Source organism: Tupaia chinensis, unplaced genomic scaffold (genome assembly GCF_000334495.1).
Source record: "Tupaia chinensis unplaced genomic scaffold, TupChi_1.0 Scaffold000574_1, whole genome shotgun sequence".
Classification (NCBI taxonomy): Eukaryota; Metazoa; Chordata; class Mammalia; order Scandentia; family Tupaiidae; genus Tupaia; species Tupaia belangeri.
In genome coordinates, this window is record NW_006160088.1 from 891,467 (window position 1) to 906,452 (window position 14,986).

The 14,986-nt window shown below is 41.7% G+C and overlaps 1 protein-coding gene across 1 annotated transcript in view; it reads right to left on the reverse strand.

Moving 5' to 3' along the window:
- The window catches only part of LOC102475297 (calsyntenin-2), a 419,364-nt gene that overhangs the window by 161,800 nt on the left and 242,578 nt on the right, over positions 1-14,986 (reverse strand). The window lies entirely within an intron of this gene.

A 14,986-nucleotide genomic window follows, 5' to 3' on the forward strand; every position in this document is an offset into this window, starting at 1 on the left:
ACAGCAGGTACACGAGACCTCGTATTTCCTCTCCTGACAAGTCTCACCTGTCATCCATACGTGGTACTAAAGTTCCCAAGTGTTCTGGTGGGTACCCCAAAGGGGCGGAGGCATATTTTAAATGTTTAATTCAAGTTAAGGCAAGTGTCAAGGAAATCCATATTTTGAGCTGCAGAAGAAAGAGAAATGGCAGCTCGATCAATATTACAGAGGTATATGGACTCTTTTACTGTTCTATCAATTCCTGGAGCTAATAAGTTAGCATCTCAGGGGACAGTTTCATACTTTAAAACAAAAAGTTTGGAGAACTGATGCCTGTCAGGCGTGACTCCAACTTCGTTCTCATCCAGGAGAGGAGACGAAAGGCCTTCCTCTATAAGAGGGACCGAGTGACCCCAGGCACCTCTCATCCAGGCCAGGACTGCTCAGCTGGTAAACATGCCCCAACGTGGCTGGCTAATTTTTCATTTCCTTTCATCGATACCTCTGGCAAAGCCCCCACTGAAGTCATGCAGATTAAAACATTAAATCAAACTTGGAAAAGAAATTTGAAAATCAATTTCAGGGTCCTTTCGAAAAGGCCAGGAAGGATAATTATGACTTGTAACTCCCAGCTTCAACTGTTTCCTTTGCTAATTCTGGAGCAAAATGAAACAATTATTTTCCAAGAAATCGTCTGGAGCAGGCCGCACCGCGGAGCCGCGCCTGTTCCCGGGCTGAGAGCCATGGTCACCCAGGCATTTCCAGTTCACAGACACGTGCTCCAGTGGGCGAGCCTATCCGCAAATGGATTCCCACAACTCTCTCATTTTCTTTTCATGTAACTTTTTTTTTTTTTTTTTCCCTACTGGCAACAGAAAGCCAATGCAAATGTGAAAGGTTGGCCGCTTCCCAGTTTACAGTAAATAACTTGAAAGAGTTGTAGATTACCCAGGCCCTGGGTGTCAGGAGCTAATGGGTTCTAAATGTAAGCCATTTCCAGCAGAGCCAAACTCCACTCTGACATTTTCCTTTGCCGCACACAGATATTTGTATTACCGGTGCTTTGCTCTGGCTCTAATTTGCCTATTGTGATTCTCATAGACTGGCAATGCTAATAGGATGCTTCATTTTCCCGCTGGGCCAATGCAAGATAAATGATCGCCTCGTGATCCATCTCACTGTACAGTAAATACCCTTCTGCAACTTCTTACTTCCCATGCAAAATGTATGTGCACATAGTTCACTTTTTAACCTGCCTAGAAGTAAAAAGGAAGATGAGATACCTTCTTCTCTCTGCATAAGGGCTATTTGTAGAAGGTCCAGGAGACTTCCCAGGCCCCCAGCCATGAAGGCCACATGATTCTACTATCCCTAGTGAGACCAAAATTTCTGTGTACCCCAGAAAATTAAAATTGACAGGAATCATTTTTCAGCTAAGAACTGTCTCTCTCTTTTTTTTCCCCAATTGATCAGGAAGTCTGTCTTGAATGTTTTCACACAAATTTATCAATGGGAGTTTTCCATCCTACTCCTGCTTGGCAAATATTGTTGGGCTCAGAACTTCCAATCACTTGTCCCACTTTCAGTCATGTAAGGAATATTGGGATTAAGGAGCATCTACCAGGCATTGCAGAAGAAGCAAAGGAAACATGACCCCATTCCTATCCTTCAAGCTGACATCTCCTCAGGAAGGGGAGCTGAATGCACATAGCCAAGCTATAAGAAGGACTCAGAGAACATCCATGCTGACTGTGACATCACAGACTAGCCCTTGAAGGTGGTTTGCTTCTCTTTGGCTAATTGACCTTGCTTTGCTATGTGACCTACAGCAAAAACTTCTAATCATAGCTTTGTTTCACAGGAGCACAAAGCCAGAGAGAAAATGTGTCTAAGAAAACAGAAAAGAGGTGCTGGCCTTGAGGACAAAGTGACCTTGTAAAGAGCAATTCTGGTGCCAGCAAGTCCCTCTGTGGCTGTGTGGAGAAGCACATAGTGCCACTTCCATCTTCCCACTTCCCTTTGCTTCTTTCCTCTTATAATCCCCATCTTAGCTTGAGTCTTTGAAGATGGTCTTTGACCATTAGGTTACCGTATTCCCAGGGCACTGTTTCCTGCATAAATCTACCTTTTCTTCCCACCAACAGTGATCTCTCGAGTACTTGGCTTTTGAGCAATGAGTGGGTAGTTGAACTTGGGTTCAGTTACTGGGCCAGACCCTTGGCTCTTCTAGTTACACCTGTGCTGAAGAGTCCACCTCCTGGTTACCTGATAGTCCTATAACAGAGAATCCCCTGAGTCTTCTAATTGGCTTTCCTTCACTTATCCTCCATAGGAAATAGTATCGTCTTATGTGAATTGTGTTTGAATGACTGGAGTTTAGGTATTTCCTCTCTATGTGACCATGCCTCCTTGTGGAAAGGTTTTACCAGATTTATTGCTATACCCCTGTTTTTGGTCCCTCCTTGCCCCAAATTCATATGTGTAAACCAAATCCCTAATACTAAGAGGCTGGGCCTTAAGACTAGGTCATAAAGGCAGAGCTGTCATGAATGGGATTGGTGTCCCTATAAGAAAGCCCCAAGGGAGCTTGTTGGCCTTTTCATGTGAGGACACAGCAAGAGGCTGGCTGTCGACAGTCCACAATTCAGGAAAGGCCTCTGGCCATGCTGGCACCTTGATCGTGGACTTCCAGCCTCCAGAACGGTGATAAACACATTTCTGTTTATAAGCTACCCACCTTATGACATTTTGTTACAGTAGGCCTAAGAGACGAAGATGGCCATCCTCTTAACTTAACCCCAAAAGGAATGAGAGGTACAGCCCACAGACAAAGATGACACTGCAGGAGTGTTTGCCAACTTCCATGAACATGAACTGACTTCTCGTCAAATCACAATGATTTAAATATGGCTCGATTGAAAGTAAAGATGGTGACATATTCATCTGCCTGGATGACCAACCTCCCTCAGCACCGCAGGTGACCCATTTTCTGGGTAAATAGTGACTGTTTCCATAACTACAAAATAGCCCAGCGCTCTCTGTGCAGGGCCTGAGCTCGGTGGGCAGGCGTCCATGATAATAAAGCTGACATGGTCCCTGTTGTCGGGGATCTGGCCTATTAGAAAAGGCAAATATCAAATGAATACACATGAGATTGACGATATGAGTACAAATCGTGTTAAGGTTAGGAAGGAAATAAACAAGAAAATAACTAGGAGAGGGAGTACTGGGTAAGTATAAAATGAAGAAAAATTAAGGAGAAAAGTTGGAGAGTTGGAAGAGTAGAAGGTACCTACAAGGCACATTTTAAATAGAAAAAGCAGCAAATGCAAATGTCCTGAGGCAGAACAGTACCAGCTTTTTCTTACCGAACAGAAAGGAAATCCGAACACAGGGGTCAGTGGCATGAAAAGAGTAGGAAGGTGGTCAAGATACATCATGCTAGCCTGACCCTAAATTATTCTTTGGAAACCTCTTGCTTTCTGGTATTCAGCAGACTTCATGGCAAAGATGGCCTCTGTCAAGTTGCAGTTGTTTTTGTGTTGTTGTTTTTTGCTCTAAGGAGTGTGAGCTCACTGGAGGAAGACAGACACAGAGTGAGAAAATGAGAAATCACTCCCAGGCGGGATGGTCACACTGCAGTCGCTTCTCTTCAATTCTCCTCTTAGGATTTTGGGCACACATGTACCTGCCACCTGCATGGTTTTTAAGCCGCTGGATCTGGGATGCAAACCACAGACAGCCATGTGGAATTTAGAAGCCTTAACCTCCATGCCACTTGCTGTCCCTCTTTTTTGTATTTAAAAAAAAAAAATTGTCAGAGAGTACATGCAGTAGCCGGAGAAAGGGAGAAAGCACCTCTCAATGGGATGTGGCCACACCACTATCCTTTTTCCTGTGTTTCTTCATCCAGGGTTTTGGGCACCTATATGTGCCTGGCATGTTTTCCAAGTCACGAGGCCCAGGATTTGAACCGTGGTTGGCCATGTGGGATCTCTCTTTGCAAAGCATTTAGCTGCTACACTGTGGGGCTGGCTCTGTGAGGTCATTTTAAAATGTCAAGTTCCAATTGTTCAGTTCAACAAAATGAGATATCACCAGCCTGTGTTTGCCACCACGCTCTTGCTGGGGACCCTGGCTGACTGCTCTGCGAGGCCTGTGCTAGTGGGACACTCAGAAACTTTACCCCGTAGAGTCACGGCCACGGGGAACCAGCAGTTAGCGTAATGGCTATGTTGCTGGACTCCCATGTAGTTGACCGCGGTTCGAGTCTCGGACTGGGTGGTTTGAACTCACACCGGGTGCATGTGTGTGCGTGCTCAAGATCCCAAGAGGAGAATGGAGGAGAAGGGATTGAGGCATGGCCATCCCCCCTGGGGGGTGATTTCTCGCTTTCTGTCTCTATGTCTCTCTCTGTCTTTCTGGCGAGCGCACGTGCCGTATAGCCAAAAAAAAAAAAAAAAAAAAAAAAGAATCAGGGCCACGGTGTCAGCCCTGGTTGGCTTGGGCAGACAGCACGTGAATGGAACAACAGGGTGGCCAGTAAGTGGAACAACGGCAGGTCACACCTAGGATAAGCTGGGGAGCATGCCACGTGCTTGCCATGCATTGCTTCACGGAGACCTCGCCATGACCACAGGCGTGAGGTGCTTTTCACTCCCGACTTGCAGAGTAGGAAGAGGCTGAGATTTAGAGAGGAGGTGTGACTTCCAAGGCCCTATAGATAGCTAATGGATTGAATCGTAGCTCCTCTCTCCCCAAAAGGGACACATCGAAGTCCTCATTTCAGAATGTGACCTATTTGGTAATTGGATCCTTATAGCAGTAATCAAGTTAAAACGAGGTCATTAGCCTGGACTCTAATCCAGTGTGACTGTGTCCTTACACAAAGGGGAAACGAGCACACAGAGGGACAGGTAGAAGGAAGCAGACATGAAGACACACAGGGAGGTGACAGCCATGTGACTGGGGTGATACACGTGCCAGCCCAGGAACTGCAAGGACGGCAAGCAAACACCGGAAGTTAAACAGACCAGGAAAGATCCTCCCCCAGGGCCATCAGGGAGCGCCCTGCTGACACCTCAACTGCAGATTTCTGTGAGACAATGCATTTCTAGTGTTTTAAGTCACCTAGTTTCTGACACTTCCTTATGGCAGCCCTAGGAAATAAACACAGCTGAGGCAGTCACACGCTAGTCCTGGAGCTGGAGAGCCCATGATCACACATGCACTCAGCTGCTCTTCAAGTCCACCCTGGGCCTGTGTGAGCACCTTGGGGGGAGAAGAAGGAGCGAAGATTCTAGAGGGAACGCATGGTTCAGCCATGGACTGTCTTATGTCTGTGTCCCCCTCTCCCCTCTGCTCCATGGTTCCGTGAGAATGGATGGGGTTCCAGTGGACGGTGGCACTCAGGGCATGCTTGTTAAATGAATGAGGAATTACGCATCTGAGTTGGTCGCAGAGGCCTAGTCAGTGCGGCCCAGAGAAGGGGTGCTTCCTGGGGGCTGTGGTCAGCAGGTAGGCACTTCAGCATTAGCAGGAAGGCCCTTCAGCATTTGTTGGAGGAGCTCAGATAGGCTCATGCCTCTGAGCAGATTTTCTCAAGAGGAGATGAAAATAATCTTTGTTGATGTTTCTGAAACTTGAAGAAACTGCAGAATTAAAAAAAAAAATTCTCAAGCACTTTAATAAAAGTTCTATAAATAAACCTGTTATGATTTCATTGTTATGTGCCATCCCTCAAGGGGACCAGTCTGATAAGTATTCCAATTTACACCTGGCTGGACAGTGTTGGATCAAACATGGATGAATCATTTGCTTTCTTCGGGAAACAGGGCCAGCCCACAGTGGGGGCCTTGCCTACCCTTACGCGAGGGTCCCACACAGGGGCTGATTCTGACAGGGCCTCCTGATTCAGTGGCAGGTGCAGTCTCACAGATATTTCGGACTGTTCCCAAACCCTGGCATTGACAAAGCTAGAGTAATGGTCATTTCCAGAGGCCACCATCGGAGTGGGGTTCATCCAATGCACGTAAAATAGTTCTTATCCCAAGTATCCCCTGGCAATGCCTGAAATGCCACAAAGAAAGCCCATTTTCTTTTAGCTTAGGTATCACCTATATTTGTTTTATTTTGGTTTCATTTTCAGTTTTTATTCTTATGCTCAATAGAGAAAATATAAAAGGGCAAAAAGAAAAGAAGTGGTAATTCTACCTCGGACAGACAATCAACAGTGACTTTTAGGCATATTTACTTCTATTCTCTCAGTGAACTTTTTAAAAATAGTAGATACCATGTTTTATGTACAATTCTGTATCCTGTCTCTTTATTTCACATTATAAGATCATTTTCCTTGCTTATTAAAGACTCCTTGCAGGCATTATTTTGATGGCTACATAATATTTAACCTGCATTCTATTGGTTAAAATGCAAGTTGTTTTCAATTTCATAGAACCCTATATAGCACTGAGATGAGTGGTTTAATGTGTTTAAAAATATCACTGACAAAATGGTGATGAATCCTTACATGCGGTTATTACTGAGACCAGACATTTTGAAGTTCATGCTGTGTTTTGCTATTTTACTTAACAATGAAACCTTCCATTTTTTTCTTTTTGATAGAAGAACACATTGCATCACCAATACTCCATTACTCTGATGTCAACTTTCCCCCAAAATGGAACATTCCTGGAGTAGAGCTGGCAGCCCCCTAATGGTCGAGGACCATGGCTGAAGGATTTTCTTATGATCCAGGCAAAGTCTCAGACACTGAGCTACTATGAAGAGCCACTGTCTTCTCTTTCCCCTTCCACAGTGACAGTTCCCTCTCCTGGGAGCAATCCCCTGTGACACTCTGGGAGTGCATCCTCCTTGATACAGCCTAGAGTTTATCTCCTTGCTTTTTGGCCAGGTTGGTACCCAAGACCCTCGGCAGAGAAACACCAGGTTCCTGCCTGCTGAGTGGAATGCCTCAGCTCCTGCTGACCAATGCTCAGGAGCAGCTAAAGGGGAAAGTGACTCATCTTTGCCTCTTCCTTCCACAGAATGTGGGTGCTCTTTGGGGGGTTTCAATTAGCACTTCTCTCAACAGACGGCAGGATCAGAATAGGGCATGATGTGCCATCACAGGGGAAGCCAGCTGCTAGTCTAATGCTGACAGTCAACAACCACAGCTGAAGACTTCAGACCTCAAGCACATTTCAGAGAACAGAAGGCAGACTACGGCTGTTGTTTAAGTTGCTCTGGTTGCTGTAGGAAGAGAGAACAGTGGGAGAGAAGGATAAAGCTGTGTATAAGTGAGCATCTACTATACATTAAGTACTAGACGTGGCATTTAACACACATCAGCACACTCAATTCAGCTGACAGAGCGCTGATTATTTGTATTGAATTTTATAGAAAAATAAACTGGAGCTCAGAGAAGTTATGTGACTCAGCCAAGGCCACACAGCTAGTAAATGACCCAATCTGTCTGATTCTCAGGCTCACACTTCTTCTGGCTATCAGTTGTGGAAGAAATCCTTCCTGGTAGATCCTCACGGACTCCCTGCTTTCCCCAGAGCCAGATTCAATGAGCGACAGGTTCATCCTAGTGCCAATAACAAAGTCTAGGGTCTCTGCCAGATTGATACTATAGTCCCAACAAGAAACAGATGAAGGTCACGGCATTTTGAGGTTCAGCTTTCCGAGAGCTAGCAAAGCACTCTTAGTCTTTGGAAGGACTCTATTAATTCAGGAAGGTTGTGGTCCCTGGCCTTTGATAGTCTAAGCTTATAAAGCACTTGGAACATCATAAATAGGTCTAGATAATAGTTCTCTTTCTCTGTTGGAGTCAGATGGCTTTGCAGTCCATTTGTGAAATATTTACTGAAAAACTAGTGTCATTCAGAGTAGGTATATACAAATGTGTGTGTGTGTATCACTTACTAGAAACACTCTAAGCTCTACACAATTTTAGTATGGGCCTGCTACCAGGAAGAAGGCGTAAGAGAGCACACTCACAGCAGCACAAGTTCATTCCTTTAACTCCGGATGGCAGAAGTATGGCTACTGCCTACTCTAAAACCCCCTGAGATGAGACACGTCAATAAAAGAACAATACAAACCTAGCTGAGAGAGCTTTCATTAGGCTTCCTTCCAAGGAATCTTATGACGACGCTATGAATAACATGATGACTTATTTCAGTTAAACCGGGACTCTGCTCTCCTGGTGGCAAATCTTGCCACGTGTGATTTATACAGTCAGACAAGACAGTGGATTTAGACACAACTCCTTGCAGGAACTTTATACAATACTATGTGAAAAACAACTTTGTTCCAGCGTTTAAAAGCAAAACCCATGTAAGGTTTATCCTTGGAGAGGAGGACTTAGAATGCTGCGTAGTTGTCTACTGAATTATTTAAAGAAATATTTTTAAAGTGAGAAGAAATAAAGAATGACACAGAAAAGAGGACACTCTTTGGAGGGAAGTTGTGATGCTGCCATAACATCATGAAGAAAGCAGCCAGCTTTCCTTCCTCCCCTGTCCATCACTACCCATGGTTAGGATGTTGCCTGTCTCAGCCTAGGAAGAGCAGCCTTGAGTCTACTTGCTACAGGCGATGGGAGTGTGCTGAGGGCTGGAAGCAGGGAACAGCCATGCTGAACTGCCCAATCAGACCTTCTCCCCCCTAGTTTCTAGAACTTGTTAACAGTGACAGTTAGATAGTGATAGAGTTGGTAGGTTCTGGACCATAAGGCATGCAGAACTGAGCTTCATGGTTAGGCTAGGTCTTGGAAAAACAAACCTCCAATGCAGAGAAAAGCACATGAAGCAAACAAGCAGAGAGGGACCCCAGAGTGAGACACAGATGGAAATCATAGCTGTTGAGTACAATTTTCCACTTCTAATAAGGCTTGAATATCTTTATTGCACATCAGGTTTTCTTTATTTTTTTTTTGATATTTGCCTATAACCTTCCAATAATCCTTCATTATATAGAGTTAGCATGACTAGCTTGCTATTTCTGGCCACTCAAGATGCTTCTAAGACACTGGTCAGTCCTCACAATGTGTTCCCTCATGGCTGCCTCAGACCTACTGCTTTGTAATTGAAGAGCATAAAAGAGAATAACAGGATGTTATCAACAAAAAGATGAATCAAGGCAAAAAGCCATTAAGACAGCATAAAAGACAAATAATAAGGCTAAAATAAAACAGAATGAGATAAACTCCAAAATAGAAGTTGAACATGATGAGAGGACTAGATAAAATATAAGCTACAGATAAAAGTAAAAGTGAGATAAAAAGAGTCATTAAGTCGTAAGTCAGCTGAGAACAATTAAAATACAGGAAACAAAAGAGTAGAGTGAGTACAAAAGGAATATAACCTACCAACTATAAAACTAGGATAATCAGACAATAAAACAGAAAAGAAGAAAGAGCTCATTTGGCCACAAGGCATACTCCAAAGGCTCATGTCCATAAACAAAGACATGAGCTACCATGGCCATTCCAAACAAGCCAGTTGCCACTGGTGTCCAGGACCCCACTTCTGGTTTTTTTTTTTTTTTTTTGCAAGGGATTAAGATCTTGGGGGAACAGAGAGATCATTTGTCCTTTCCCTTTGAACTCTCTGTGTGCCTCCTCGGCATTCCATCTTCTTTAATGCACCAGGGTGAAAACATGACTCACGCTTTAGGGAAAGCTAACCCAGATGACCTAGTCTTCTCAACCACATATACCAATATTTGCAAGTGCCACACTGGCCTCTAGATGGGGAAAGGAAGGAGTCAGCGCAAAGAACTTGGCAGTCTGAAATTCCATAAAATGCACAGAAACTTTCAGCTGGGCAGTTGTGGCCAGAGGAAATAACTGGGGCAATAGTGTTGAGTATAACCATCTGCCTTCCTTTTCCCAAAACTCACTAAAATGCTGAAAAGAGTCTGATGACCAACAGCAATCAGGCATAATGGAGATATATATTAATGATGCAAGACTAAGGCGAAAGCTACCAAGGAGTTCCCAGAATGCTCATAAAGAACAGATATTGAGCCTGAGCTTGGCCAGCCTGCTGGCTGCCGGGGTCTTGAGTTCAGTCTGGGCAGGCCTTTAGGGTGAGTCCAAGCTTGGGGCATGGGAGACACTTCAGAACTTTTGGTACACCAACCCACATGCTGCACAAGCACAGTATGGAACTGGATCACCTTTTTTTTTTTTTTTTTTTTTTTTTTAGGGGGTTTTTGTTTTCGGGAGGTTTTTGTTTTAAGGTGTGTGCACTCACAAGAAAGACAGAGAGAGACAGAGAGATAGAAAGCGAGAAATCACCCTCCAGGGGAGTTGGCGATGCTGCCATCCCTTCTCCTCCATTCTCCTCTCAGGATCTTGGGCATGCATGCACATGTGCCCGGCATGAGTTTAAGCAACTGGGTCCAGGACTTGAACCACTGTCAATTACATGGGAGTTCAGTGACATAGTCATTATGCTAACTGCTGGTCCCCAACTGGATCACCTTCACCAAGTTATATCTTCTTAGCTTGCTACCACCTCATCAAGAACTGAACATTCCGAAAAGGAGTCAAGCACCTGTAGTTACCCATAACTGCTCTGACCTGGGAGACATAATTCTCTAATCGGAACACACCCGGGAACTAAGAATGAAATTTTCTCCACCCGTACTACAGAATTTACTCCAATAAATAGAAAAAAGTGAATACTCCATCAGATGACTAGAGACCAGCACAGATCTCAAAGAAACATGAGAAAATAAGTGGTAGCTCTTTGTCAGGTGAGGGTCGTAGCACTTCACCAACAGTGGACAGCACCGAGAAATGTAAAGAAATGTCAGAAAAAGAATTCTGAATATTCATAGTTACAAAACTCAATGAGATGCAAGAGAAAACAGACAATCAGTTCCAGGAAATAAGAAAATCATTTTTAGGACATTAAAGAGGAATATCATAAAAAAAAGACACTCTAAAAAAGAATCAAACAGAACTTCTGGAAATGAATACAATACAAGAAATCAAAATCTCTCTAGAGGGACCAGCAGTTAGCATAATGACTATGTCGCTGGACTCCCATGTAGTCGACCGCAGTTCGAGTTCTGGACCTGGTGGTTTAAACTCACGCTGGGTGTCTGTGCGTGCATGCTCAAGATCCCAAGAGGAGAATGGAGGAAAAAAGATTGCAGTGTGGCCATGCCCCCTGGGGGGTGATTTCTCGCTTTCTGACTCTCTGTCTTTGTGGGGGGAAGGTCCCTAAAAGAAAAAATTTTTCAAAAAAAAAAAAAAAAAAAAAAAAAAAAGAAAAGAAAAAAATCTCCCTAGAAAGCATTAAAAGCAGATTGGAACATGCCTAGAAAAATTTCTGACCTTAAAAGTCAAAAGTCTCAAAAAAAAAAAAAAAAGTCAAAAGTCTCTCACACAGACCAAATCAACAAAAAGAAGAAGAAAACAAAAAACAAAAACAAAAAAATTGAGGACAATATTCGGGAAATTCTAGACACTATGAAACACCTAAATATCCGTATAATGGAAAGTGAAGAATCCACTAAAGGCATGGAAAATCTCTGTCATGAAATACTATTTGAAAATTTTCCAAATATAGAGAAACATGGAGAAGTTCAGACCCAAGAAATAGAAGGACCTTAGATAGGATCAACATAAAAATATCCTCTCCCCTGGCACATCATAGGCAGACTGGTAAACATTAAAGACAAAGCCAAAGACAATGTTCTAAAAGTGGCAAGGGAGAAACGTGAAGTTACTCATAAAGGCTATCTCATTAAGATAACGTCAGACCTCTCAACTGAAATGATGCAGACAAAGAAGGAATGGAAAGAAGTGTTTAAAACATTAAAAGAAAAACAATTTAAACCAAGAACTACACCCAGCAAAAATATCCATCAAATGGGAAGAACAATTAAAAGTATTCTCAGATAAACAAAAATTGAAAGAGGGACCAGCAGTTGGCATTATAGCTATGTCACTGGACTCCCATGTAGCCTACCGTGATTTGAGTCCTGGACCTCGTGGCTTAAACTCATGCCAGGCACATATGTTTGCATGCCCAAGATCCTGAGAGGAGAATGGAGGAGAAGGAATTGTGGTGTGGCCATGCCTCCTGGGGGTGATTTCTCGCTTTCTATTTCTCTGTCTCTCTCTGACTTTCTGGTGAGTGCACGTGGCCTATAGCAAAAACCTCTCAAAAAAAAAAATCTGAAAGAATTCACCAATAATAGATCAGCTCTACAGGAAGTACTGAAGGGAGTATTGTTTCAGGGTAACTGAAGAAAAACAAACAGAAATAGGAGAACAAAAAACAACTGGGAAAATGGCTAAGAAAATGACAAGAATAAATAGGCAAATATCAATAATAACATTGAATGTTAACAAAAGAAATTCTCCCATTAAAAGACACAGACTGGCTGAATGGATACAAAAGAAGAAGCCATCTATATGCTGCTTACTGGAAGTACACCCCACTGATAAGGACATATTTACAGTGAAAGTGATGGGCTGGAAAACGATATTCCATGCAAATGGTAATCAAAAAGGCTGGAGTAGCTCTACTGGTATCCAACAAGATAGACTTTAAGATGAAAGATGTAAGAAGAGACAAAGAAGGACATTATATAGTACTAAAAGGACTTGTTTATCAAGAAAACATAACACTTATAAATATCTGTGCACCTCAATACATTAAAGAGAGACTATTAGACCTCAAGGGAGAGATAGACTGCAACACAATAATTGTTGGGGATCTCAACACCCCACTGACTCCTCTGGACAGATCCTCTAAATAAAAAATAAAGAGATACAAAATCTAAATGATACCATACATAAAATGAACTTGACAGTCATCTATAGAATACTTGACCCAACTATCAGAAAACATACATTTTTCTCAACCCTACATGGAACATTCTTGAAGATTGATCACATGATAGGGCACAAAACAAGCCTTTACAAATTCAAAGGTATAGAAACTATACCGAGTATCTTTTCTGACCACAATGGAATCAGACTTCAAATCAACTACAGTAAGAGCCCTTGAAAATTCAAAAACACATGGAAACTAAACAGACTACTCCTAAATGACTTTATGACTATAGTAGAAATTAAGACTGAAATCTAAAGGTTCATAGAAACCAACGGTAATAGTAAACAAGTGTTTATAACCTATGGGACACAGCAAAAGAAGTTATAAGAGGGAAGTTTATAGCAATTAGTGCCCATAAGAGAAAAGTAGAATGCTGACAAATAAACAATCTAACAACACAACTCAGGGAATTGGAAAACTACAACAACAACAACAAATTCCAGGAGAAAAGAAATAATAAAGATTCAAGCAGAAGTAAATGAAATAGAGAATTAAAAACTATACAGAAAATAAATAAAACCCAAAACTGGTTCTTTGAGAAGATAAACAAAATTGACACACCATTAGCACACCATTAATCAAGAAGAAAAGAGAAAGGAACCAGATACATCAAATCTGCAAGGAAATAGGCATTATTAAAATGGATATAACAGAAATACAAAATATCATAAGAGATTACTATTAGCAAATATACGCTAATGAACAAGAAAACCCAGATGAGATGGACTAATTTCTGGATACATATAACTTACCACAACTGAACCAGGAAGAAATAGAAAGTCAGAATAGACCCATAACAGGCAATGAGATTGAATCAGTAATAAATAATCTCCCAGCAGGGAAGAACCCAGGTCCTGGTAGCTTTACTTCTGAATTCTACACAGCTTTTAAAGCACTAATTCTACTTCTCTTTAATGTATTTCTAAAAATTCAAAAGGAATGGGTCCACCTGAATTCATTCTATGAAGCCTCCATCATCTTATTCCAAAACCAGATAGGGACATGACAAAAAAAGAAAACTTTAAGTCCACATCCCTGATGAATATGGATGCTAAAATTCTCAACAAGATACTAGCAAATCACATTAGGCAACATATTAAAATGATTATACACCATGGCCAAGTAGACTTTATTTCAGGAATGCAAGAATGGTTCAACATACACAAAACAGTAAATGTAAAACATCACATTAACAAAAGGAAAGATAAAAATAATATGATCAAATCAATCAATGCAGAAAAAAGGATTCAATAAATACAACATTCCCTTCATGATTAAGACTCTTAGTAAAATTAGCATAGAGGGGATATTCCTTAATACAAGAAAAGCCATCAGAGGAAAAACCTCATAGCTAACATCATACTGAATGGGGAAAAGCTGAAAGCCTTTCCACTCAAAACTGGAACAAAACAAGGTTGCCCACTTTCTCCACTCCATTTTAAACACACTACTGGAAGTTCTAGCCAATGCAATTAGACAAGAGAGTCAAATAAAAGACATCCAAATAGGAAAAGAAGTGAAATTATCTCTCTTTGCAGATGATAGGAAATCCAAAAGAATCCATGAAAAACTTCTAGAAATGATGAACGAATATAGTAAAGTGGCAGGATACGAAATCAACATACAAAAATCTATAGCATTTTTATACACCAACAATGGACAAACAAACAAAATTGAAGAAAGAAATCCCATTTATAATAACCACAACTCCAATAGGATATCTAGGAATAAACCTTACCAAAGACATCAAAGATCAAGGAAAACTGTGAAACACTAGAAAAAGAAATTTAAATGATGCAAAATAGTGGAAAAAAAATCCCATGTTCCAGGATGTAGAAGAATTAATATAATGAAGATGATGGTCCTACCCAAACTAATGTGCAAACTCAATGCAATTCCAATCAAACTACCAGAGATATTCCTCACAGAAATAGAAATAACAATCATAAAATTTGTCTGGAAGCATAAAAGATCCTGTATTACCAAAGCAATAAAGTAGGAGACACTTCACTTCCCAACCTCAAAACATATTACAAAGCCATAATAATTAAAACAGCATGTTATTGGCACAAAAAGACAGGTAGATCAATGGAACAGAATTGAGAACCCCCCCCCCAAAAAAAAAACCCAAAACATACAGT